We start from the raw sequence: 26,084 nt of genomic DNA on the forward strand, positions 1-26,084 counted from the left end.
TTCTGAACAATTCACGATTGCTGAAGCGCCGTACTATGTTAAAGATTTGTAAATATATGAAGACGGCTGCATGAGATTCAGTTGACTCTTTGGATTCTAAACGGATACACATTTAAAAACTGGGTTGTTTTGAAAATCAGCCTTATGCAAACACAATTAGTTTATTTTTATATTTACCCAGACATGTTTCGACATCTACATATTTAGTTTGTTTGACGACAATGAAGCGGTTCCAACTATCTTAAGTATGTCAAGGTAGTTTTTTGCTTGTTGTGTGAAATTTAGTGCGTTTTGTATTTGGACAATTTAAGTGACAGGCGATAACTGTCTAAGAGTTAGTTCAATGTCGTACGTCAAGTATTGTGATGAGGGAAACGGTTTTGAGAACTATGATTTAAGGTTTGTTTCGTAATTCATCTGAAGGAAATAATTTTGTTTCTAAGTTTTGTCGCGCTATTTATAAACCTATATTTTGTAAAATGTGTCAAATTGTCATTTATCCTTCCTTACGCACCAATTTTATCCAGGAGTACTTTCCATGAGATACTAAGGTTTGACACATGGTGAGTTTAAATAATGTTTTTGGCCCAGAGAAGTTCTTCCTCTTGCTAATCGAAAGACTGGTTTCGTCCACGTTGCAATCGAACATGGAGTTACACAATCGAAGTTTTTATGGAGAATATCTTTGGTAATATTGACAATTAATCGTTTATATGGTGACAGTGCTACCAAAGCAGCAGAAGATGTGCATTGGCGTAACAACTGAGTTACGTATAAAAATTCACAACAATGTCGCGTAACTTTATTATAAGCAATGTTTGTCAGTGTTATGTAAATATGGTGTGATATAGTTTATTTATGCGTGATATAGACGTAGAAAATCTATGGATAACAAATCTGTTTGCTGTAGCGCTAAATATTGTTTACATATTACTTGCTGACGTGCCGTTTATAGAGAAATGTAAAGCGAAAACGTGTGTGTCGCTCTAACGTTAATGAAGTGTTTGACATATTGCGTGCACTCACGCAGAGGAAATGTGTTGTCTTTTGGATTAAACATTGCCGAATCAGCAAGAAACATTTCGAAATTTACGTCCAGGTAAGCTAATATTTTCTTTTGTTTTATAAGTTATAGAAGCGGTAGTGTGGCACACGGAAATTTCATAAATTGTAATGCAACTGTGTTGTAATTTTTAATGCATAGTTATCTGACTTGCACATTGCGTTTATATTATGACAGATTATGACTTTGTCGATCTTCTATGCCACTGTTAACTTACGACGTCGTTGTCATTGATTCCATGTTTACAGATTTTAATTAGTGTGCTTCAGGATTCACCCTCGTGCAAAGTACACATATGCTTGTCGTTCATTCAAGTTTTGAACAACTTTCGATCAGTTAAGAATTTAGTTAGGCAACATTACTTTATATCAATTTTTTTCAGCGTAATGCAAATATTCTGATAGAAAATTTGGACAAATAACTTGACATTTTCTTATTATACACCACATCGTATATCTCGAGAAAATATCACTCATTAGTTGGTAATGAAACATTCGCTTTCGATCATTTTTCCTCAGAATTCACTTTTGTTATGAGTGAATAACGTGACCTGTTTTTACATTTTCTTCGTGGTGTTCTATCTGTTATTGTATGATTCAGTCAATGAACAATGTGACAGATTTATCTTGGTATGCAAGCAGTTAATTTTTGATCATGTCTTCTTCATAGCAATAGCAGATGAGTGTGGTGAATATGTGCCTTCATTTTGTCAATGCATGTGATTTCAGACGGTTTTAGATAATATTTTTACTTGTCATTTAACTTATTTTAGTAACTGTTGGACGCATTGTCACAAGAGTTTTGTTTGTTTGTTTACTTTTTGGGATTAATGAGATTTTCGTATTTATTTCTCGTGTCTTACTAAAAGAGTTGTAACATATTTTTTACATGTTTATTTTACCAGTTTTTCTCCCATAGTAAACATTTAACTCATTGTATGATGCCCTTGACATGAATCACGCTTTAAATTGAATTTTAACTCTACCGTATATCGAGATGTCATTGTAATCCAGGAATATTTCAACGGCAATGTTTTTGATACAAGATGGCTGCTCTGTATCAATGCATTGCTAATTGTGTGCTGATGGCACCTAATTTAGGCAAAATGTTGAACCCAACAAAACACGTAGGCCTATGAGATGGATAATTAACAAGTGTGTTGGTTGCAAGGATTCACCGTGCAATTCACGTGTGACAGTGTGGTGAAAGATGCAACTGGAGGGACAAATAACCACATCATGTTTGGTGATAAGAACAGTCTTGGAGCCAGTGAGGTTTATTTGTAAATATATTGCTCAAAAGTTTTGTGGTAGCTGCTGGAGTATATGAGCAGAAACTTACATGATCACTTATATATTTGTTCATTTATTCACCAGTTTATTCACCATAGAGAAGTAAAGTGGTTTGTTTTGGGGCGTGTACATACACTATGTGATCAAAAGTATCCTGACACCTGACTGAAAATGAGTTACAAGTTCATGGTGCTCTCCATCAGTAATGCTGGAATTCAATATGGTGTTGGCCCACCCTTAGCCTTGATGACAGCTTCCACTCTTGCAGGCATGTGTTCAATCTGGTGCTGGAAGGTTCCTTGGGGAATGGCAGCCCATTCTTCATGGAGCGCTGCATAGAGGAGAGGTGTCGATGTTGGTCGGTGAGACCTGGCATGTAGTTGGTGTTCTAAAACATCCCAAAGGTGTTCTATGGGATTCAGGTCAAGACTGCACAGGCCAGTCCATTATAGGGTTGTTATTGTCTTGTAACCACTCTGCTACAGGCCGTGCATTATGAGCACATGCTCTATCATGTTGAAAGATGCAATCGACACTCCCGAATTGTTCTTCAACAGTGGGAAGCAAGAAGGTGCTTAAAACATCAGTGTAGGCCTGTGCTGTGATAGTGCCACACACGACAACAAGGGGTGCAAACTCCCTCCATGAAAAACACGACTACACCATAATACCACTGCCTCCAAATTTTACTGTTTGCACTACCCACGCTGACAGATGACGTTCACCGGGCAATCATGATACCCACTCCCTGCCCTCAGATCACAACATTGTGTTCCGTAATCTGTCACTCCACACAACGTTTTTCCACTGTTCAATCGTCCAATGTTTACACTCCTTACACCAAGTGAGGCATTGTTTGGCATTTACCGGCATGATGTGTGGCTTATGAGCAGCCACTCGACCATGAAATCTTAAGTTCTCTCACCTCCCGCCTAACTGTCATAGTACTTGCAGTGGATCCTGATGCAGTTTGGAATTCCTGTGTGATTGTCTGGATAGATGTCTGCCTATTACACATTACGGCCCTCTTCAACTGTCGGCGGTCTCTTTCAGTCAACAGATGAGGTTGGCTTGTACACTTTTGTGCTGTATGTGTCCCTTCACATTTCGGCTATCACATCAGAAACAGTGGACCTAGGGATGTTTCGGAGTGTGGAAATCTCTCTGCGTACAGACCTATGACACAAGTGACACCTAATCGTCTGACCACGTTTGAAGTCCGTGAGTTCCATGGAGCACCCCATTCTGCTCTCTCATAATGTCTAATCACTACTGAGGTTGCTAATATGGGGTACCTAGCAGTAGGTGGTAGCACAATGCACCTAATATGAAAAACATATGTTTTTGGGGATGTCCGGATACTTTTGATCACATAGTGTATTTCATACTACTTCTCATAACTTTGTATAAACAATTACAAACAGTAAAGATAAAAAATTATATTGCTGAATTACTGACACATAATACAGTAATACTCTTTGTACAAATGAAAATAGTTTATTTCACTGAAAGGAATTACTTAATACTACTAAACATGTAGGCCTAATGACGAGAAACTTCTTAAAGGCCATTTCAAAGCATTTTCCACTTGAGATTTTTAAATTTCTTGGAAGTTTGTTCTAGAATTTGATCCCTGTGTAATGGGAGCTGTTGTCTGTGCTTTTCGTGTTAGGCCTGTGTCTTTCCAGATGATTATCAAAATGTTTCGTAGTATTGTAAATGTGCACATCTCTATTTAGACTATTATACTGCTTGTATTTAAAAGTTAGTAGATAGTATTAGTAGATTCTTACTTTTGAAAATCTCAGTGCAAGACCCATTATAGCTAAGCTTACAGGTGAACATTACAGTAGGCATAGTCCGTATCAGTTCAGGCAGGTTAGGAAAAAGACTTACCTTCATAGTCTCAGATGTTATTGAATTTAGCATATGTTAAAATGAAGGACTAAGTGTTGTTGTTGTGGTCTTCAGTCCTGAGACTGGTTTGACGCAGCTCTCCATGCTACTCTATCCTGTGCAAGCTGCTTCATCTCCCAGTACCTACTGCAACCTACATCCTTCTGAATCTGTTTAGTGTATTCATCTCTTGATCTCCCTCTACGATTTTTACCCTCTACGCTTCCCTCCAATACTAAATTGGTGATCCCTTGATGCCTCAGAACATGTCCTACCAACCGATCCCTTCTTCTAGTCAAGTTGTGCCACAAACTTCTCTTCTCCCCAATCCTATTCAATACCTCCTCATTAAATTCAATACCTCCTCATTAATTATATGATCTACCCATCAAATCTTCAGCATTCTTCTGTAGCAACACATTTCGAAAGTTTCTACTCTCTTCTTGTCCAAACTAGTTATCGTCCATGTTTCACTTCCATACATGGCTACGCTCCATACAAATACTTTCAGAAACGACTTCCTCACACTTCAATCTATACTCGATGTTAACAAATTTCTCTTCTTAAGAAACGCTTTCCTTGCCATTGCCAATCTACATTTTATATCATCTCTACTTCGACCATAATCATTTATTTTGCTCCCCAAATAGCAAAACTGCTTTACTACTTTAAGTGTCTCATTTCCTAATCAAATTCCCTCAGTATCACCCGACTTAATTTGACAACATTCCATTATCCTCGTTTTGCTTTTGTTGATGTTCATCTTATATCCTCCTTTTAAGACACTGTCCATTCCATTCAACTGCCCTTCCAGATCCTTTGCTGTCTCTGACAGAATTACAATGTCATCAGCAAACCTCATGGTTTCGTTTACTGCTTGCTCAGTACCCAGATTGAATAACACCGGAGATAGGCTACAACCCTGTCTAACTCTCTTCCCAACCACTGCTTCTCTTTCATGCCCCCTGACTCTTATAACTGCCTTCTGGTTTCTGTAGAAATTGTAAATAGCCTTTCACTCCCTGTATTTTATCTCTGCCACCTTCAGAATTTGGAAGAGAGTATTCCAGTCAGCATTGTCAAAAGCTTTCCTTAAGTCTGCAAATGGTAGAAATGTAGGTTTGCCTTTCCTTAATCTAGCTTCTAAGATAAGTCATAGGGTCAGTATTGCCTCATGTGTTCCAATATTTCTGTGGAATCCAAACTGATCTTCCCCGAGGTCACCTTCTACCAGTTTTTCCATTCGTCTGTAGAGAATACGCGTTAGTATTTTGCATCCGTGACTTATTAAACTGATAGTTCGGTAATTTTCACATCTGTCACCACCTGCTTTCTTTGGGATTAGAATTATTAAATTCTTCTTGAAGTCTGAGGGTCTTTCGCCTGTCTCATACATCTTGCTCACCAGATGGTAGAGTTTTGTCAGGATTGCATCTCCCAGGGTTGTCAGTAGTTCTGAAGGAATGTTGTCTATTCCCGAGGCCTCGTTTTGACTCAGGTCTTTCAATGCTAAACTCTTCACGCAGTATCGTATCTCCCATTTCATCTTCATCTACATCCTCTTCCATTTCCGTAATATTGTCCTCAAGTACATTGCCCTTGTATAGACCCTCTATATACTCCCTCCACCTTTCTTCTTTCCCTTCTTTGCTTAGAACTGGGTTTCCATCTGAGCTCTTGATATTCATACAAGTGGTTCTCTTTTCTCCAGAGGTCTCTTTAATTTTCCTGTAGGCAGTATCTATCTTACCCCTAGTGAGATAAGCCTCTACATCCTTACATTTGTCCTCTAGCCATCCCTGCTTAGCCATTTTGCACTTCCTGTCGATCTCATTTTTGAGATGTTTGTATTCCTTTTGCCTGCTTCATGTAGTGCGTTTTTATATTTTCTCCTTTCATCAATTAAATTCAATATTTCTTCTGTTACCCAAGGATTTCTACTAGCCCTCGTCTTTTTACGTACTAGGTCCTCTGATGCCTTCACTTCTTCATCTCTCAAATCTACCCGTTCTTCTTCTACTGTATTTCTTTCCCCCATTCCTGTCAATTGTTCCCTTATGCTCTCCCTGAAACTCTGTACAACCTCTGGTTCTTTCAGTTCATTCAGGTCCCATCTCCTTAAATTCCCACCTTTTTGTAGTTTCAGTTTTAATCTACAGTTCATAACCAATAGATTGTGATCAGAGTCCACATCTGCCCCTGGAAATGTCTTACAATTTAAAACCTGGTTCCTAAATCTCTGTCTTACCATTATGTAATCTATCTGAAACCTGTATCAGGCTTCTTCCATGTATACAACCTTCTTTTATGATTCTTGAACCAAGTGTTAGCTATGATTAAGTTGTGCTCTGTGCAGAATTCTATCAGGCGGCTCCCTCTTTCATTTCTTAGCCCCAATCCATATTCACCTAATATGTTTACTTCTCGCCCTTTTCCTGCTACCTAATTCCATTCACCCATGACTATTAAATTTTTGTCTCCTTTCACTATCTGAATAATTTCTTTTATTTCATCATACATTTCTTCAATTTCTTTGTCATCTGCAGAGCTAGTTGGCATATAAACTTGTACTACTGTAGTAGGCATGGGCTTCATGTCTATCTTGGCCACAATAATGCGTTCACTACGCTGTTTGTAGTAGCTTACCCACACTCCTATTTTTTTATTCATTATTAAACTGGCTCCTGCATTACCCCAATTTGATTTTGTATTTATAACCCTGTATTCGCCTGACCAAAAGTCTTGTTCCTCCTGCCAGTGAACTTCACTAATTCCTACTATATCTAACTTTAACCTATCCATTTCCTTTTTTAAATTTTCTAACCTACCTGCTCGATTAAGGGTTCTGACATTCCACGCTCTGATCTGTAGAACACCAGTTTTCTTTCTCCTGATAACGACTAGGACTAAGTAAGGAACATGTATTTCTTTGTTTTCTCCAAAAAAAATTCTGCTCCGAGATACAGCCCTCCAAAGATGACACTGCGCATACCATTTTAAAGATGTGAATTTTGGAAAAAATTTTAAAATGCTGTTATCTCTGGAACTGTTCTAGATATTTGTTGGTTTGTTTTTATTTGAAAGATAATTCCTTTATGATTACAAACAAATCCTCCATTTGGACTTATCTGTCAAAGTTATTTTACTATAGTGTTCTGAATGTTTTTTGTAAGTAATATATATTTCAAAAATGCCAATCCATACAATTTTGATTTTTTTCTGTTGATTAGTACCATATAGTTCTACATTCCCTGAAAAGGAGAGTGTCCACTTTTAGGCTGAACAGGTTTTATAAAAAATTTTAAATTTTTCCATACATGAAACCTGTTTTATTATCACATAATGGGCTCATAAAAATCAAAACCTAGCCTTATTTAACATAATTTTACTTTTGAAAGATGTGTAAAAAACTGTATTTTCAAGCATTTTAGATGGTTCCAAAATGTCTGTGAAAGGTCCAGAAACTTAAAGGTTTCAATTTATACAACTTCTGTGCACTCTGTTTTGTACTGAAATTAGCCAGTCAATGAACTAAAAATGTTAATCAAAATATCCACGGGTGTGCTGCCGGTCTATTGTGTCCAACGGGCACAATATTTCGGCAATCATACATGTCGCCATCATCAGGTGAACTGACGGACTGAGCTCCTGTGAACGTGCCGGCACGGAGATCCGTACGCTAAGGCTGCTCAGAGGGAACTGGGTTTGGTCGCGGCGGCGGCCGATTTAAATACCCTCCGCCGTCCGTGTCCCGCGCCACGGTCGCGCAGTGGAACAGATTGCAACGGCGTCTGAGATGACGTCGGTGTGATGGCTCTGTCCGCCGTGGTCGTCACAACTATACGTTTGCTCGATTTACTCTTGATTAACCCGATCGCTGGTTCCCAAGCCTTGCTAAGATTATAGTCACAGTCACGGTTTATGAGGTCGTCATTGGTGCGAATTTCGATGGCCTCTCTAACAACGCTGTCCCAGTATCTCGACGTCTGTACCAGAATCCTCGTGCGGTCATACTCCATGGCGTGATTTTCCGACAAACAATGTTCAGCGACCGCCGACTTGCTCGGATACATCAGTCGAGTGTGCCTCTGGTGTTCATGGCATCGATCCTCGACGGTATGCATCGTCTGACCAATATACGACTTGCCACATTGACACGGAATCTGGTACACGCCGGCCTTCCTCAAACCGAGGTCATCTTTGGCGCTCCCCACCAGTGCACGAGTTTTATTTGGAGGACAAAACACAGTTCCGACCCGGTGTTTCTTCAGAATGCGGGCGATTTTCCCCGAGAGTGCGCCTGTGTATGGAATAAATGCAGTGCCTACCTCCTCCCTCGTGACTTCATCCATCTCAACAGGTTGTGCTGCAGTGGTTGGGCGGAGAGCACGTTGAATCTGCCACTCTGAGTACCCATTTTTTCGAAATACAGTTCTCAGATGTTCCAATTCCTGGGGTAGACTCTCTGCATCAGAGATAGTGCGCGCCCTATGTACTAGAGTCTTTCTTGCTTTTTAAAGTGCGTGCAATATGAGTTCGCCCATTACTTTGAGTCCAAAAATGTGTCATCTGAATTTCTTTCACTGAAGTATTTTGTTTGGACCATTCTTCTTTTTTCTGCTCATGGAATTCGATTTCCTCTTTGGACAAAAGAATTAGGGCTATGGATGTGTAAGATTTCACAACTCTCGTAAAATCCTCAGCACTCTGAATCACAGCTGTATTTGGTCTGGAAAGATTATGTTTTGTAGCATGGTGCTTCACGACACTTGTTGTCTTATTTTGAAAATATGTCAACTATCATTGTTGTTATTCTGTTAAAACATTTAGGACACAAAAAGCCGTCACTGGAAACATCTTCACTTTGAAAGAGTCTTCAAATGAGAACACTTATTCCCAACCTGGACATAGTTTGTTTTTGTGTTGTCTTATATATCATTCTTTTATGGATGTGCAAATAATCAGCACACTTCACTCTCCTGTGGCCCCAGTCAGAAGACATTTCAAACAGTTCTTTTCACAAAACACACTGCAACTGTGTCAACCGGCAAATTCCTCACGAAAACACATAACTCACTGGATTATCTCGGATTTATTAGAAGCCTCCTCAGTAAACAAATTAGCACTGAACAACTACAATACAGACACCTGCAATGGACAACCACAACAAAGAAACTGACAAGAAACTACAACAAAGTGTAAGTAATATCTGCAACAATGAAAGTGAAAAGAAATAATTGCAACAAAGACAATAGAAATAAACATTGTAACAAAGAAATTAGTGAGAAACAACTTGAGTGAAGACATACATTAAAAATTATTATTTAAAATAAAACCTGTCCAACTTAAAAGTGGAAGCCTTCTTTTTCAGGGAATGTAGAAATATATTGCACTAATCAACAGAAAAAAATCAAAAATTTTATGAACTGGAAACTTTGAAAAAAATTTTTTTTTCCATAAATTATAAAAAAGTTCAGAACACTGTAGTAATAGAACTTTAACAGGTAAGTCCAAATGGAGGATTTCTTTGTGATCATAAAGCAATTATTTTTAATATAAAAAACTCCAACAAAATATCTAGAACTGTTCCAGAGATACAGCATTTTAATTTATTTATTTATTTATTTTTTTTAAATTCGCATCTTCAAAATGTTTTTTTTGCAATATCTTTGGAGGCCTGTATCTCGGGGGGAGGAATGTTTTTAGAGAAAACAAAACAAAAAAATGTGTTTTCTACTTACTCCTGAATTTTAACACATGCTAAATTCAATAACATTCGAGACTGTGAAGGTACCCCCCCCCCCCCCCCCCTCCCCGCCTTAAGTGATACGGATTATGCCAGTACTTCCTTTTCTTAATGGGTGAATACCCTGTTTACATGCTTGGCACAGCACACCTACATGCTTCAATACCATATGTGAGATATAGATACATTAAAGCATAGCATTTTACTCATAATTAATAACTTGTGCCATTGCCTTCATCGCATTCATAAATTTTTTTAGATTTTTGGAATAAGAAATCGATATGGTGCTCTCAGGAGTGAGGGAGAGAAAAGTTTAACACCCCATCAACAATGAGGTCATTAGAGACAGAGCACAAGCTCAGATTAGGGAAAGATGGAGAAGAAAAGTGGCCATGCCTTTTCAAAGGAACCATCCTGGAATTTGCCTTAAGTGATTTAGAGAAATCATGGAAAACCTAGATCAGGATGGCTGGCCACGGATTTGAATTGTGTCTTCCCGAATGTGAGTCAAGTGTGCTAATCACTACACTACCCTGCTTGGTATGATGCTTCCAGGAGAGACACCTGTGTAATATTACACTGTGTAAAGCTGTTTTATCATCCAATTTTATTTTTGTACCATCACCAGACACACACTCCATTGTACTTCATCCAATTCGTAGTGTATGTAAAAATCCATTAGACTCGTTTTATTGATATTTAAGCTTAAGCGGTTGTTTTGGAAGTAATTTTTTAATCCAAGTAAGATACCAGAACAATTTTGGGCCAGTTCATTCATGTTGCATCCCCAGTTAACAACTGTTATGTCATCTGCATAGTTAAGTACCTAGCTGTTGTGTTCATAGGCAGATCATTAATGTATACCAGTATTATTAACAATAGAGCCCCCAGAACAGACACTTGGGGCACGTGTGCATGCCACACTTTACTGCAGCTGAACCGGAGTTGTACTTCTTAATAATGTTGTCCACTTTGTGTGTGATTTGTGTGATCTAATGTCATTCTATAGGTATGACTGTAAGAGGCTTTTGGCTATTCGTATGGTACCATACGTTTCCAGTTTATGAAGTAGCAGATTATGAGATACTGTGTCAGAAGCATGTGATAGATCTAGGGACAAACATCCCACCTTTTCTTTTTCAGGTACACTTTGTACACATTGTTTGTACTATACACAAAACAGTGTAAGTAGATCTCTGACAGCTCGTAGATCTATTGCCAGCTTTCAACTACAAAGTGCTAATGGCTGAAGGCCAAATTAGTAGCCAGAGTGGTGACATCATTGAGGCATTGCCGTAGAGGCATTTACAAAATCACATTATGTTATTGCTTGAGGTAGGCCCCGGCAAAGCTGCCATGCCCAGCCTACTGCAACTGTCAGGGGTCAACTTATGCCGACTCAACAATAGGTCACGTATGGCAGATGCTGTTGAGTAGCCTTTTCTAAAACCATGTTGGGTGTCTCGTAACACTTTTTATTTGCCAAAAAATTTTCTGATCGTATCGCAATAATCTTTTCTAACACTTTGCTTAGGACTTTAATTAAGGTGATGGGTTAATAGTTTTTGGCTTTGTGAGTACTACTTTTTCTGTGCAATGGCTTGTTATGTATTTTAATTCAGGTGGAAACATGCCATTATTCAAACTTTCATTGGAGAGGTGGGTCAGAACAGGAATGAGTGAATGCTTGCATCTTTTTAAGATAATGGTGGGAATTTTGTCCCATCAACCTGCTTTGCATTTTATTTATTATTATCTCTATTGTAGTTATATCTGTTTTGCACATATACACAGATTTTTGTGCCTGGTAAGGAGTTCTGAGTTGTCAGCACCAGAGTTTACTTTTACACTACCTGAATTTATGATCTGGGTATTAAAAGTATTGCTGACCAAATAAGTATCTAAAACTGCCACACAGTCACTAACTCAGTTGGATTTTGCTGATGCTAGGCTTTGGTTTTCTGCTTCAGTGTTCTCATTTACACAGTTACATGCTGATTTGTTTATGTTATTCGAGTTTTCTATTTTTTGTTGTGTATTTTCCTTTGTCTATAAAATGTTTATAAAAAATCATTGACTGTGTTACCAGGAGATCTGTACAGTCCTACAACAATCAGTGGTACTCTGTTTACCACTGTCTTTATTGCTGAAATTTCAAATGTTATTCCACACTACATTCTGTGATAAATGCCAGTTTTGCGAAACGTAGATGGTCTTTGCAATATGGGGCAACACCCACACTTTTATGATCTGAATGACTGAAATTACTGGACAGAGTATAGCTGTCAAATTTAGTCATAGTAATTAAATTATTGGACAAACTGTGTTCTGTAAGAGGGAATGCGTCTGCATTCTCCTCACTCAGTGATTACTGTAATTGCATACACTTCTTGCTTAGGTACTGAATGTTTTGCTGTAGCACTTTGAAACCTGTTCGGTTTTTTGTTTCTTCAGGATGTTCCTCCAAGAAAAATACCTTTCACAAATTTCCTCTGACATGTTAGGTTGAGGTACTGTGAAAATTTTGATGTTTTTTTGTTTACTGTGTCATTTCCCTCCTCCATCAGGATATATTAATTTCCCTTGCTTATGATTTTGAAGACACCCCAATGTGTTTTACTTACAGTTGCAGAGCCTAGTCTATTGAAATGAATACCATACCTCCCTGAACATTTGTGAGTTGCCACTCCATCCTGTTTATTGATGCTAGACTTGATTATCACTTTCCATAATCTGAGTGGTTGGAAAATTAGACATCGGGCATTTATAAGTAGCCAGTTGTGGAGGGCAAACTTACTCCCAATGTACATGCATCGATAACTGAAGTTCTGACTGTGAACCTACAATGCATGTACTACCTATCCTCCCACAGTGTTCTGTAACTCACTCCCTTCCAAAATTTTCTAATAATAATGAAGAGGTTGCAATGATTGAACACTTTTGCACGACACAGTTAATTTATTTCACTTTAATTTCAAGTATCACATCCCTGCTTGTTGTAATTCCACTCACAATACAATTACAGTCACTCATTTGCCACAAGCTTGTGAGAGTTTACCACTGCTGATTTCTTACAGAATGGTCACCCATTAGAATTATATAACAGCTTCCCCAATATGAAATTAATCCTGTCTCCATCGAGACAATCAATCTCTCTGTGCCAGTATGTTCCTTTTATAACTATAAGGCAGCCACATTAGTAATATTGCTGTGCAGTAGCAAAGAAATCATAAGGGTACATTCAATCTGTCAAGTACAAGACCAGAATCCTTACCCTTACTCATTTGCCATTTAAAAATTTGTTTGGATTTATGAATATTGCTCGAAGCCTGTTGCAGTGTTCTCTCCTACAACTGTATATTCAACTGTATATTTCTCAGATGTACTTTTCACGTACCAACTTCCTGTTTATGATGCCACTTATTATTAGTTTATATGAGTGATAAACACTTTTCATTGGACAATCCAAGTTTCTAGTGTTGTTGATAATTTCTTCGCTCCTGTTTCATGAAGAATTTATCCCAACTTGTAGGAATACACCTTTATGACCTTGTCCAGATTCTGTTGCATTGGTTGCCACATCCAGTTTGTGTCAGAATGTTTTTAACATGTTTACCATGTTGATTAGTTCTAATCCCAGGCTGAAGATCCATTTTGCAGTCTCGAGCTACTACATTTGTTAACATAGACTCTCATATTACTTGATATCTTTTTGGTACTGATGTGTTTTTATCACACAGTTTTGTCACTTCTGTATCAATCCTGTTTTTCTTTTTGCTACACTCCACTATGTGCCATTTGTAGTTTGATTCTGATTTCGTGGATTCTTCCTTTTGTCATGTCTTCATAGGGTACACAGCCTACAATTTGTTTATCATCATAAGTCGACCGAAGGGTCCGATCCCACCCGTCGGCTTTGACCCGTGGCGTAAGGCTGTTGTGGTGTGTGACGTCACGACGGCACGGAATTTAGTTTGTGAGAGTGGTGTGTTTGTAGGTGTCGTTTTGATGCAATCGGTGGTGCTCTCTGGTGGTGTGTTAGGTGATGTTTTTGGTTTAGTTTTCGAGTGTGGCGTCATGTGTGAATTTTGGTAAATTGCTCTTTTTATGTCTTTGGTAGGTATGGATATGACTGACAGGATCAACAGTTTTCGGTTGTCGGCTATGATGGGGGACAGTGCGTTGTCTCTAATAAAATTTCTTCAATTATTCGGGTTTTTGGATGAAGTCGTGAAGTGTTCAGTATGTCGTGAAGAAATGAGGCTGTATGTGGAGATGTTGTAAGGATAACAGGTCAAGGGAAGTGTTCGATCCCAATGTGGGCTGTGAATGTTGATATTGGTATTGGGAGATGTTTTCGAGCTATATAGGTCAAGGGAAGTGTTAGGTCCTAATTTATGGGATCGGGAGCTGCTGTTGAGCTATATAGGTCAAGGGAAGTGTCCGATTCCAGATGATATTGTGTTTAGTGGTATTTGGGGAGTTTTGTGGTGTCATTTTTTTTGTCATTTTGTATGGGGGTGGGTGTCTAAATTTGTTTATATTTAGTTTGTTTCCACCCAAAAACCCCTTATTTCCCGCACTTGTCCCGTTAGTGTTATTAGGCTTTTTGTGGAACGTGTGTGTGTTTGTTTTTCAATGTATTTTTGTCCTCATTATGTGTACGTAACGACTTTATACGTGCCATATTGGAATCGTGGTTTATGGTTGTTTCCGCCATATTTGTGACGTCATGGGTCAAAGCAGACGGGTGGGATCGGATGCTTCCGTATTTGCGAATTTGCTTGCCTTGGCAGCTAGAGACTGTGGGTCATGTGTGTGTGAGTTCCCTTTGCTTGAGAGTGTGTATATGTGTGTCTGTTTGTCGTCTATTCTGATGAAGGCTTGTTGGGCCTTAAGCTTTGTCTGACAGTCTTTTTGTTTTGCCTGTATGTGACACAGCATCTCTATTGTATGGTGAGTGGCAACTTACCTTTTCATAAAATTGTTTATTATTCTATCCTGGATTTTCCATTGTTTGAGTTTGCTTCTTGTTTTGCAGACACACGGCTCTTCATTTTATCGTGTCCTCATTGAATACACAGCCTATGCTTCGTTTATTGTCATATGAGTTTACTTTCTGTTTTTAGCAAACACACGACTCTGATTTGGTTACTAATTTAGCATTTATTTTATTTGGTGCTGATATTTTGTTTTTAAGTAGGCCTATTGCTTGTAACTCTGCAGCAGGGTAATAATTTTGTCTGTTGAATTCACAGCACTTAGTAATTCTGCCATTTCCGTACGTAAACAGTCATAGTTTATGGATTTCAGTGTCACTTCTGCACATTTTTCATGTTACTGGAAATTATAGTTAATACATAAGATCCATTTGACCACACAATTTTTGCATTTCTTACATGTCAAAGGATTGAACTTTTGACTTTTTGATGAGAGCGCTGTGTTGTTGCACTGTTTCCTTGAAACCATCTTTGCTGTAGCTTCGAGGATTATGTTTTGGGGTGTCGTAGTCTGCAATATTTGTGCACCTGTGGTATTTATTGAGGGAGTACTGAACAGTGTAGCATGCAGAACATCTTTCAGCTTGTTATTGTTCTTATGATACCAGGGAGATATACTCTTCAGCAAAGCAGTGCTTGTACACTCATTTCTCACAGACACGACGCAAGTCCGAGATGTTCTCCATTGACCATCAGATTTCCAGATTTACATTCAATTGAGTCTGTTCGGGGGCAATAGGATGGAGGCTGATCTGATCTGTATTGCCAGTAACATCCCTTGATCAGTTGTTTCCCTTATGTTTGGTCCACGGCCATTGTGCATCAGTTAAAAGATGTTATCCACTGAGTGTCTATTATTTTAATAAAATATTTAATTTTCACTCTTGGTCGCTGTAGATAAGCTTGTGAACATTGTATGTTCACCTTCACACTGATCCTTATCATGTACATGCCACACCATCATTACATTATGAGACGAAGCTGACAGCCAGTATGGGTGGGTTATGTTGACCATTGATGATGCATTTGGTTCTGCCCTGGCAATATTTTGTTTATGAATGTATACCATGTGTACTGGTATGAAACGAGTGTTAAGATACAAATGTGTTGATAGGGAACATTTGTTGTGAACGAGCCTTAATTTTTGTTTGTTTGGTTGGTATGACATCTGTCAAAGATATTTAGTAAGAAATCAAGTCATGGAACAAACAACATCATACGTTTTCATCATGTTAACAATGTCAAATTTTGTACCAGAAAGTGATGATTTGCGGAAAGCATTAATTTTTTGTTTTCATTTGGAAAAAGTGCTGCAGAGTTGCATCGAATGCTTGTTGAGGCATATGGTGATCATGCTCTATCAGAAGCAACATGCAAAAGATGGTTTCAGTGGTTCAGAAATAATGATTTTGATGTAAGAAATGAAGAACGTGGAAGACCACCAAAAATGTTTGAAGGCGCCGAATTGCAAGAAATATTGGATGAAGATGATACTTTGAGTCAGAAGCAAATGGCAGCAATGCTTAAATGTTGCACAACAAACAATTTCTGACCGTTTGAAAGCTATGAGAAAGATCCAAATGTGTGGAAAATGGGTGCCACATGAATTGAATGAAAGACAGATGGAAAACTGAAAAACCATTTGTCAAATTTTGCTTCAAAGACATGAAAGAAAATCAATTTTGCATCAAATTGTTACTGTTGATGAAAAATGGATTTATTTTAAGAATCCTAAACGGGAAAAATCATGGGTTAATCTGGGACAACCATCAACATTGACTGCAAAACCAGATCAATTCGGCAAGAAGACAATGCTCTGTGTTTGGTGGGATCAGAAAGGTGTGGTGTATCGTGAGCTTCTAAAACCTGGTAAAACTGTGAATGCTAATCGCTACAGACAACAAATGATCAATTTGATCTATGCATTGATCGAAAAAAGACCATGGGCCAGAAGACATGGCAAAGTAATTTTTTTACACAACAATGTACCTGCACACAAAGCAAAACTGGTTCAGGATACAATCAAAACACTTGGCTGGGAGCTGCTACTCCCGACTACAATTTGTTTTCATCAATGGGACACGCATTGGCTGAGGAACACTTTGATTCCTACGAAGAAATTGAAAATTGGGTGTCTGATTGATTTGCTTCAAAAGCAAACATTTCTATTGGCGTGGTGTCCACAAATTGCCAGAAAGGTGGTCAAAATGTATAGAAAGCAATAGTCAGTACTTGGAATAAAATGTTTTTACTTTTCAATTCAAAATTAGTGTTTCATTTTCACAAAAAAACGCTCATTTCATGCCGGTACACCTGGTATACAATACGCTATTTGTTTGTCTGTGGTCATGTGTATACATGACTACCAATTTTTAATTATTATGAAGTTTTAATTTATATTTCTGTTTAGTTGACTGCATAATCATGTTGGTTATCACTTCTCCTTTTTCGTGTCCTCACAGATACATGTCTGTTAAGGTTACTGTTACAAGAGAAGTGTCTGAATGGTTTACCAGAAATTGGCTAATAGTTAATCCCCAAAAAACAGTACTAGTGAATTTTCACACAGATCAAAATAAAAATGTGAGACAACCCATACATATAGACAACCAGAACATTAGTGCTCTTACTGAAACTAAACATCTGGGGATTCATATTGAGGAAAATCTTAAATGGAGCACTCATATCACATCCCTAAGTTCAAAACTAGCAAAAATGAGCTATGTAGTAAGATTTCTTTGCAACAATACTAGTGCATAAACAGATCGGACTGTATACTTTGCTCGTGTACTTTCAATACTGAAGTATGGTATCATTACACCAGGCCATAACAGTTTTCAGGAAACAAAAGGCAATTATAAGAATAATGAAACAAGTGAGCAGCAGAAAATGATACAAACCTTTCTTTAAAATCTAAAGATCCTAACCTACCCTGCATTTATATACTGGCAGTAGTCACGCACGACACGAAAAGTACACTGAGAAAAGAAAACCTTTTTCCTCTAAACAAAAGTGTCCATGATTACAGCACCAGGTCAGACAGTGACATACGTGTTAGTCAAGGTAACACCACATTATGCCAAAAAGGTGTATATCATGCAGATACAAAACTATGCAACAGATTACCAAGACATATAAAATCTCTTCCTGAATTACAGAACTTTGCAAAAAAGTCTGTGACAGCTTACCTTCTGAAAAACTGCTACTATTCAAACTCACAGTATCTTAGGCAAGAAAAAATGTAATTTGTATCTTTAACTGCAGAAATAAGTTATAAATATACAGTAATTAAAAAATTGTAATTATTAACTGTATAGATCCAATTGCTTATAAAAATTTAAATGATCTGTGTTTGAAAAACCAGGGATGAAAAGGTTTTCTGTCCAATATCCTTCATATGATAATGGACTGAAAAAGAGATTTATGTGGACAAATAAATAAATAAATAAATAAAAAGATGTTTATAATGACCATGCAGTCAAAATTGGTCAACAGTGACAAATAAAACATTAGACTCATATGACAAACAGCCTCAGCAGAATCATGTCATCTTTTAATTCCTTGACCAATTGTGACAACAATTGGAGACAGTGTGAACACTGTTCTACCATAACTATAGCTATGCGAATTGGTCAGCACCATGGCTTTGAACCAAAATATGAAACTTTCTAAGCATCGAGAGATTAAATATTATCTATGGTTGTCTTAGCAATTTAACAATGAAATGTTTGTTTGGTGTGCTAATTTCTTTTAGAGATTGGGTGTTATGTTGTGTGCTATAATTGTGTGACGTGTATCCTTTCCTTTATTTCTTTGGTGTATTCCCTTGTTTCTTACATCATATATAATTTGTGGTTTAAGGCTTGATGTTTAAGTTGTGATTTTGATTGATCACTGTTTCTTTCTGCGTCATAAATCGTAAAGTAATTTTCTGTAGTTGAACATTGTGATGCGAGACGGTAGATATTGAAGACACTATTAAGTTTTCACAAAAGTTGGCTGTTTTTTGGGAACATTGTAAATGTTACATATGTGACAATAATATAAACCATGTAATGAAAAGATAGATTGCTACACACCATACAGAAGACATATTGAGTTGCACACAGCACAATGAAGAGACAGTTACTATTAGCTTCTCTCTCTCTCTCTCTCTCTCTCTCTCTCTCTCTCTCTCACACACACACACACACACACACACACACACACACACACACACACACACACACACTCTCTCTCTCTCTTTGTGTAGGTCAACAACACACAATTTTTAAACTACGGAAACTTGGCACCACGCGCTCTGATTGGCCATGGAATTGCCCTGTTGCTGGATGCGCTGGATAACGCATGACACCGAATTCTTTGTCTGCCGGACATCCCAATATATTCCTGGCAGATTAAAACTGTGTGCCGGACCGAGACTTGAACTTGGGACCTTTGCCTTTCTCGGGCAAGTGCTCCACCAACTGAGCTATCCAAGCATGACTCACGCCCCGTCCTCAAGGCTTTACTTCCGCCAGTATCTCGTCTCCTACCTTCAAAACCGAGTTCGAGTCTCAGTTCGGCACACAGTTTTAATCTGCCAGGAAGTTTCATATCAGTGCACACTCCACTGCAGAGTGAAAATCTCATTCTGTCTCATCTTCTTTGTATGCCGATGACTTCTGTGTATATTATAGCTCCACTGGCATGCAGCTGCTGAAAGGCAGCTGCAGGGCGCTATTCAAAAGGCACAGTCTTGGGCTGTAGCGCATGGTTTCCAGTTTTCAGCTGCCAAGACTTGCATTATGCATTTCTGCCGGTGTTCACCCTGAGCCATGGCTTTATCTTGATGGCGAACCTCTTGCTGTGGTGGAGACGTATCGGTTTTTGGGATTGGTATTCGATACCCGGTTGACTTGGCTGCCTCATATTCGGCAGCTTAAATAAACATGCTGGCGGCACTTTAATGCTCTTAGTTGCTTGAGTCACACCAGCTGGGGTGCTGATCGGTCTACCCTTCTATGACAGTATCAGGTGTTGATTCAGGCCTGTCTAGATTATGGGAGCCTGTCTTACGGTTCGGCATCCCCTGTCGCATTGCAGTTGCTGGACTCCATCCTTCACAGTAGGATCCGACTCGCCACTGGAGCTTTCTGGACAAGCCCTGTCAACAGCATACTTGTGGAGGCAGGTGTCCTTCCATTGCGGTTCCGGCACCACCAATTACTGGCTGCTTATGTTACACATGTTTGTAGCTTGCATGCGCATCCCAATTATCGTCTCCTGTTCCCTCAGTCAGTTGTCCATCTTCCAGAACGGCGGCCCCAGTCAGGGTATACGATCGCGGTTCGTGTCAGAGCTCTTCTCTCTGGGCTTGAGGTTTTCCGTTTTCCTCCTCTTTTCCGGGCCCCTCCGTGAATATCCCTGTGATGTGTGCTCCGCCCGTGCCTTCGGCTCGATTTGGCACAGGACCCGAAGGACTCAGTCCCTTCTGAGGCTCTCTGCCGCTGCTTTCTTTCAATCCTTGTCGCGTTTCAAGGCTCTGATGTTACGTTGTCTATACTGACGGTTCGATGGTTGCTGGTCGTGTCGGTTATGCTCTTACTCAAGGGGATCATTATGAACAACACTCTTTCGCACCCTAGAGTATATACGCTCCTGCTCAGGTGAATCCATTATCTGTAGTTACTCCCTGAGCGGTTTACTTGCTATCGACCAGTGTTTCCCTGGCTCTCATCTGGTGATGGCTATCCAGGAGTCCCTCCATACTCTTGCCCATTACGGCTGCTCTGTGGTCTTTGTGTGGACCCCGGATCATGTAGGCATCCCGGGAAATGAATGTGCTGACACGCTGGCCAAACAGGCTGTCGGTGCACCAGCCTTGGAGATTGGTCTTTCGGAGAGTGACCTCAGGTCAGTTTTGCGGCAGAAGGTACTTTGCACCTGTGGTGAAGAATTGTGCGCCCTGCCTTCACACAACAAACTTCGGGCCATCAAGGAGGCTACCGGTGCGTGGCGCTCCTCCTTGCGGGTCTCTCGCAAGGACTCAGTTGTCCTCTGCCGGCTGCGCATTGGCCGCACCTGGATAACGTACAGCTATTTATTGCGCCGTGAGGACTCACCTTTATGTCGCTGCGGGTTAGCTTTGACTGTGGTCCACATCTTGTTGGACTGCCCACTTTTAACTGCACTTTGGCAGATGTTTGCGCTGCCTGATAAACTTCCTGCACTTTTATCAGATGATGTTGCGATGGCAGATGTAGTTTTGAGTTTTATTCTTGCAGGGAGTTTTTTATTGCTTGATCTAAGTGTTTGTCCTTTTTTATTTGTGTTGAATCTGGCCTTTGGCCTACGATTTTAGACTGGGGTTTTTAGTGCGTTTCTTGGTGTTTTTTTTTTCTATGGTCGGCCAACCACTGTCACACTCGGTGTGATTTTAATTCCTTTTGCCTGGTCTCTTGTCTGTGTCTTTCTTGTCCTGTGTCGTCTCCTCCATTGTTTGTTTTTATGCCTTGTGCAGGTTTCAAGTTCATGGAAAAAGGGACCGATGGCCCTAGTAGTCTGGTCCCTTTAATCCCACAAACCAATCAATCATACCTCTGTGAAAGACCCAGGTATAAGACATCACCAATCCACCCACTCAGCACTTCCTACTCTAGTCCTATCACAGGCTTGTCCTACCCCTACCCCATGGCAGGTTTGGCCACCTGTAAGAGCAACTGTGTCATAAACCAGCTTGCTGCGAACAGTCAACAGCTTTTTATGTCAATTTGACTACCAACCAGCTGCCCACCAGGATTAATGTCCACTGCCAAACTGTTGCAGAGAACAATGTTAACCATTTGGTAGCACATCATGTGTTTACTTATAACATGCTCAATTAAATCAATGGCTGCTTTACGACCTGGGCCATCTGAATCCTTTCCTCCACAACCAGCTTCACTGAAGTACACAGATAGGAGTTATATATGCAACATATCCTTTGCTCCCATAAACGTCCTGGCCTCAGTCTATGGTAACCCAATGATCCCCCCCCCCCCCCCCCCCCACTTCCCACCAATCAGTTTCTCCTTTCTCCATTGTATCTCCCCATCCCAGTTGACGTTCCTGTGTCACCTTCAGCGTGCACTGCTCCCCACCGGCTTCGACACCCATGCTTCACACTCCTAGCCCATGCAGCTGCCACCCCTCCCTTCAGTATTCCTAGTTAGCAAACTAGCTGCCTTCTTCCGAGCCACTAGTCACTCACCCTAACCCCTCTCCCTACCTCATGCCCCTCTCGCCCTTTGCCCACCCCACCTGATAAACCCCCACTCCAACCTTGTCCACCTGCCATAACGCAGCACATGGATTTTGTGTCTAGCTGACACCACCTTGGTCATAGGTGTGTGTGTGTGTGTGTGTGTGTGTGTGTGTGTGTGTGTGTGTGTGTGTGTGTGGGAGGGGGGGGGGGGGTCGCATGTGTGCACATGCGGTACTCTACTAGCCGAGGGTTTGGCAAGCACTCAGCAGAAGGGAATTATCTTGCTGAAATGTAAGCCCAGAATGACTTTCCATGAAGGGCAACAAAACAGGTTATAGAGTACCATTGATATACTGCAGTACTGTAAGGGTGCCGTAGATGACACACAAAGGAGTCCTGGTATCAAATGAGACGTCACCTCTATCACTCCTGGTTTTGTCATGCCGTACTGTGGGTACCAGTCTGGTTGGTGTCCCACCACTGTCCAGGGCATTGCCAGACAGGTCTTTGCTGGTCATTGGGGCTCAGTTTGAAGCAGGACTCATCACTAAAGACAATTCTGCTCCAGTCAATGAGATTCCAGGCCCTGATGACACATGAAGAAGTTTCTGGAGGTGCTCCGGACAGTGGTGGGATGCCAACCTAACTGTTATTGCCAATACAGCTCGACAGCCAGCTGTGATGGTCTGGGGTGCCGTTTCATTTCTTAGCAGGACCTCTTTGGTTGTTATCCACGGTATCCTAACAGCACACTGGTATGTCAATGATATTCTATGCCCCGTTTTGTTGCCCTGAATGGAAAGCCATCCTGGGATCACATTTCAGCAAGATAACACACACTCGTATACGGCAAGAGTTTGTCCTGCTTTTCTTCATGCTTGCCAAACCATACATTGACCAGCAAGGTTGCCGGATCTGTACCCAGTTGAGAGCATTTGTAGCATTATGGGCAGGGCCATTTGGCCAGCTCTGGATTTCATTCTAATGTGCCATTGGGACAGAATTTGGCACAACATCCCTCAGGAGCACGTCCAATAACTCTATCAATCAATGCCAAGCCAAATAACTGCTTGCATAAGGGCCAGAGGTGGACCAACATGTTATTGAATTGCTCAGTTTATGAAAGTCTTTCTCTTGAATCATCCAATTTTTCTGAAATTGCACTCTTTTTCTGTCTGTACACGTACATCACACCTACCAATTTCTATCGCGTTTGGCGCATTGTCTTTTTTCCTTAAAGTGGATTTTCTTTAAGAATTTCATAAAAATGTACATTACCTGTCATGATCATTTTCATTGTTTAGAGGGACTGAGAGTGTAAACCGTAATTCTCTCTAAATGATATGTTACACTCCACATCCTCCAATGAGATTAAAGATGACGCGAAAGTTACTATCTTCAAATAACTAAAAACAATTTTTTAAATTCTTTTCATGCGATTTAATGTAACAAACAAATGTTAGCACATGTTTTTTTTAATAATTCTAACATAGTTTCAGCCAAATAGAAAAACTTTAAGTACAATATAAAAAAGGAACAAGAGCATAGCTCTCCTTGTTAGGTAACAGCCCCTGCTAATCTCTGTTCCTCTCTCCAAGGTGATGATTAGCTTTATAGTGTGCTTGTATTTGGTTAGCTTTGTTTTAACCTCTATTAATTTCAGTGTTTCTTGTATAAGTTTTACTGATGTTATTTGTATTTTTTCACTTATTGTTAATTATTTGTGGAAAATCTCCACTTTACAACTTAAGTTATTTGCTATTCTTTTTTTAAGCAATCAGGAGGTACCATTTCGACTTGGTTAATAAATTGTGCCCAGCAGTACCACTGCAATACAGTAAACATGGGAGAAATTAAAAAATCTTCTTTTTAACTTTTCACCCCATATTAAATTATCTTTGCCTCTTTGTTTTGAAAAGGTATTCACTGACTTGTTTCTATGATTTGCTCTAAGTAATACATAGGCTAGTTACATTTCTTTTAAATGAACCTTGCTACATCATATGTAAGGAGGTACATGCTTCTGGGTAATCACAAGCCCTTACCATCGATAGCAAAACTCTGTCGCTTGCTTTTTATATATGCAGTTACAGTATGGACATGTCTCTTTTACTAATCTGCTCAATGAAGATATGTCTCCTTGTACTTTATTAGTGGGGAGAACTGTTTGGACATGTTTTTCTGTAGGATGATACTTCTCAACCATTTAAAGTCTTTGCTGTTCTTGCCTTCCTTGCAAAGTCTAGCATGGTACAGGTCATTCCTTCTGTGGATCAACTTTAACTTGGTATAAGTCCTCCATTTCCTGGGCTCACCTAACCTTTTCTTACAATTTATACGAGATACACTATGCCATCCAGAAAAAATGAAGTACTCCTTCCCTTTTTATCTAGTTTGACAAGGTGTCTTCTTGTAGGTATGACTTCACCTTATCTACTAAACCTATTTACAAATGACAGTGTACTGTTTCCTTTTTACTAGAAAAGTTGCCACCTATGTTCCTCTCTTAATGTTCTAAATGGATAGTTGTAAAATTGTATGTAATTGCCTGATTTCCTGTCATACTGTCATTGTACTCCCAAGCAAATTGCAATAATTTTTCCTGGATGTTAGCATGCCATAACTAAATTTAGGGGATGGGTGCAGTTCCCTTCCATTCCCCCAGTAGTGTTTCCAACATGCAACACATTACATTGAAATGATATCCTACAATATTCATGCCTTTTATGCCTGAAAATTCCAGAATCGAACCTAAAGATGTGATAGTACATAATTTGAACTGCTATGGTAGTGGTGGTGGTTGTGTGTGTTTGTGTCTTTTACCCCTTGGGCATTCCTGTAAGAACAGGTTTGGGCATCACAGTGTGAAAAGAAACGAAGATGGGTTTCTGTGATGGAAACTATTGAATATGGGTAGTGGTGGATTAGAGCTGGTACTCCTATTGGAGAAGGAAGAAAGGAGAAGAAAGACTATGAGTGTTAGCACTGAAGAAAGAAAGAAGACATACCCCAAGACTGATTGCCATACCAATCCCCACCCCAAGATTCCCTCCCTGACAAATTCTTCATTGAGGAGCTGGATGGTCAAGATGTTCAGCATACCTTACAGAACGGACTTTGTCGGCTTTACCTATGTGATCCTAACATGCCCTGTTGTGGGCCAGTGAAAAGATAGTAACAAAAAATTTTGTTTTGGTAATAGAGTATGGCTGGTGTAGTTGTACGGTTACCAGTGTAAATTTTTTATGAGGTAAGATCATCTTGGGCAGTGGTTCTCAGACTGTGGGGCACAACCCCCATGGCGGGTGCAAAAGGGGGGGGGGGGGGGGGGAGGCACAGTATGTGTAATAATAAAGAAAAATCTTAGTAACAGACAATTAACATTTATCTTTTCCTTTGAACATAAAAAATGCTGTTGATTTGAATTGAATTTTGATGATTGGTGGCAATGAAACTGAAGTCATATTTTTAGCAGTATTTGAAATGATTAGGTTAGCTGGGCAATGTCACCAGTCAGTGGAATTGCCCATGGTCAGCTGCACTATGATTGTATCCTTAATTATTGTGTACAATGCAAGCTTTGTATTATGTATCTTGAAGCCTCGGGAGATACTTCAAGGGTGAAAACGAGAAGATATGATGAAAACTATTTATTGCTAGGCTTCATGAAAACTACAATCAGTCATGTGTAATTTGTTTAACCATTTTAACAGCTATAGCAGGAAGTCTAGTAAGTTAAAGAGACATCTTGAAGCCATACATTGTGAATTAATAGAGAGACATCTTGAAACCATACATTCTGAATTAATGGGTAAACCAAAAGAATTTTTGCCAGGAAACTATTGATAAATGTTTATTATCT

At 39.5% G+C, this 26,084-nt stretch overlaps 1 protein-coding gene across 1 annotated transcript in view; it reads left to right on the forward strand.

The window, feature by feature from the left end:
- Positions 1–772: 772 nt before the first annotated feature.
- Positions 773–26,084, forward strand: part of LOC124803706 (protein dopey-1 homolog) — a 370,000-nt gene continuing 344,688 nt past the window's right edge. The window contains exon 1 of the mRNA XM_047264693.1: positions 773–1,099. The gene's annotated coding sequence lies outside the window, so the exon portion shown is untranslated. The remainder of the gene's footprint in view (positions 1,100–26,084) is intronic.

The sequence above is a fragment of the Schistocerca piceifrons genome, chromosome 1 (assembly GCF_021461385.2).
Source record: "Schistocerca piceifrons isolate TAMUIC-IGC-003096 chromosome 1, iqSchPice1.1, whole genome shotgun sequence".
Taxonomy (NCBI): Eukaryota; Metazoa; Arthropoda; class Insecta; order Orthoptera; family Acrididae; genus Schistocerca; species Schistocerca piceifrons.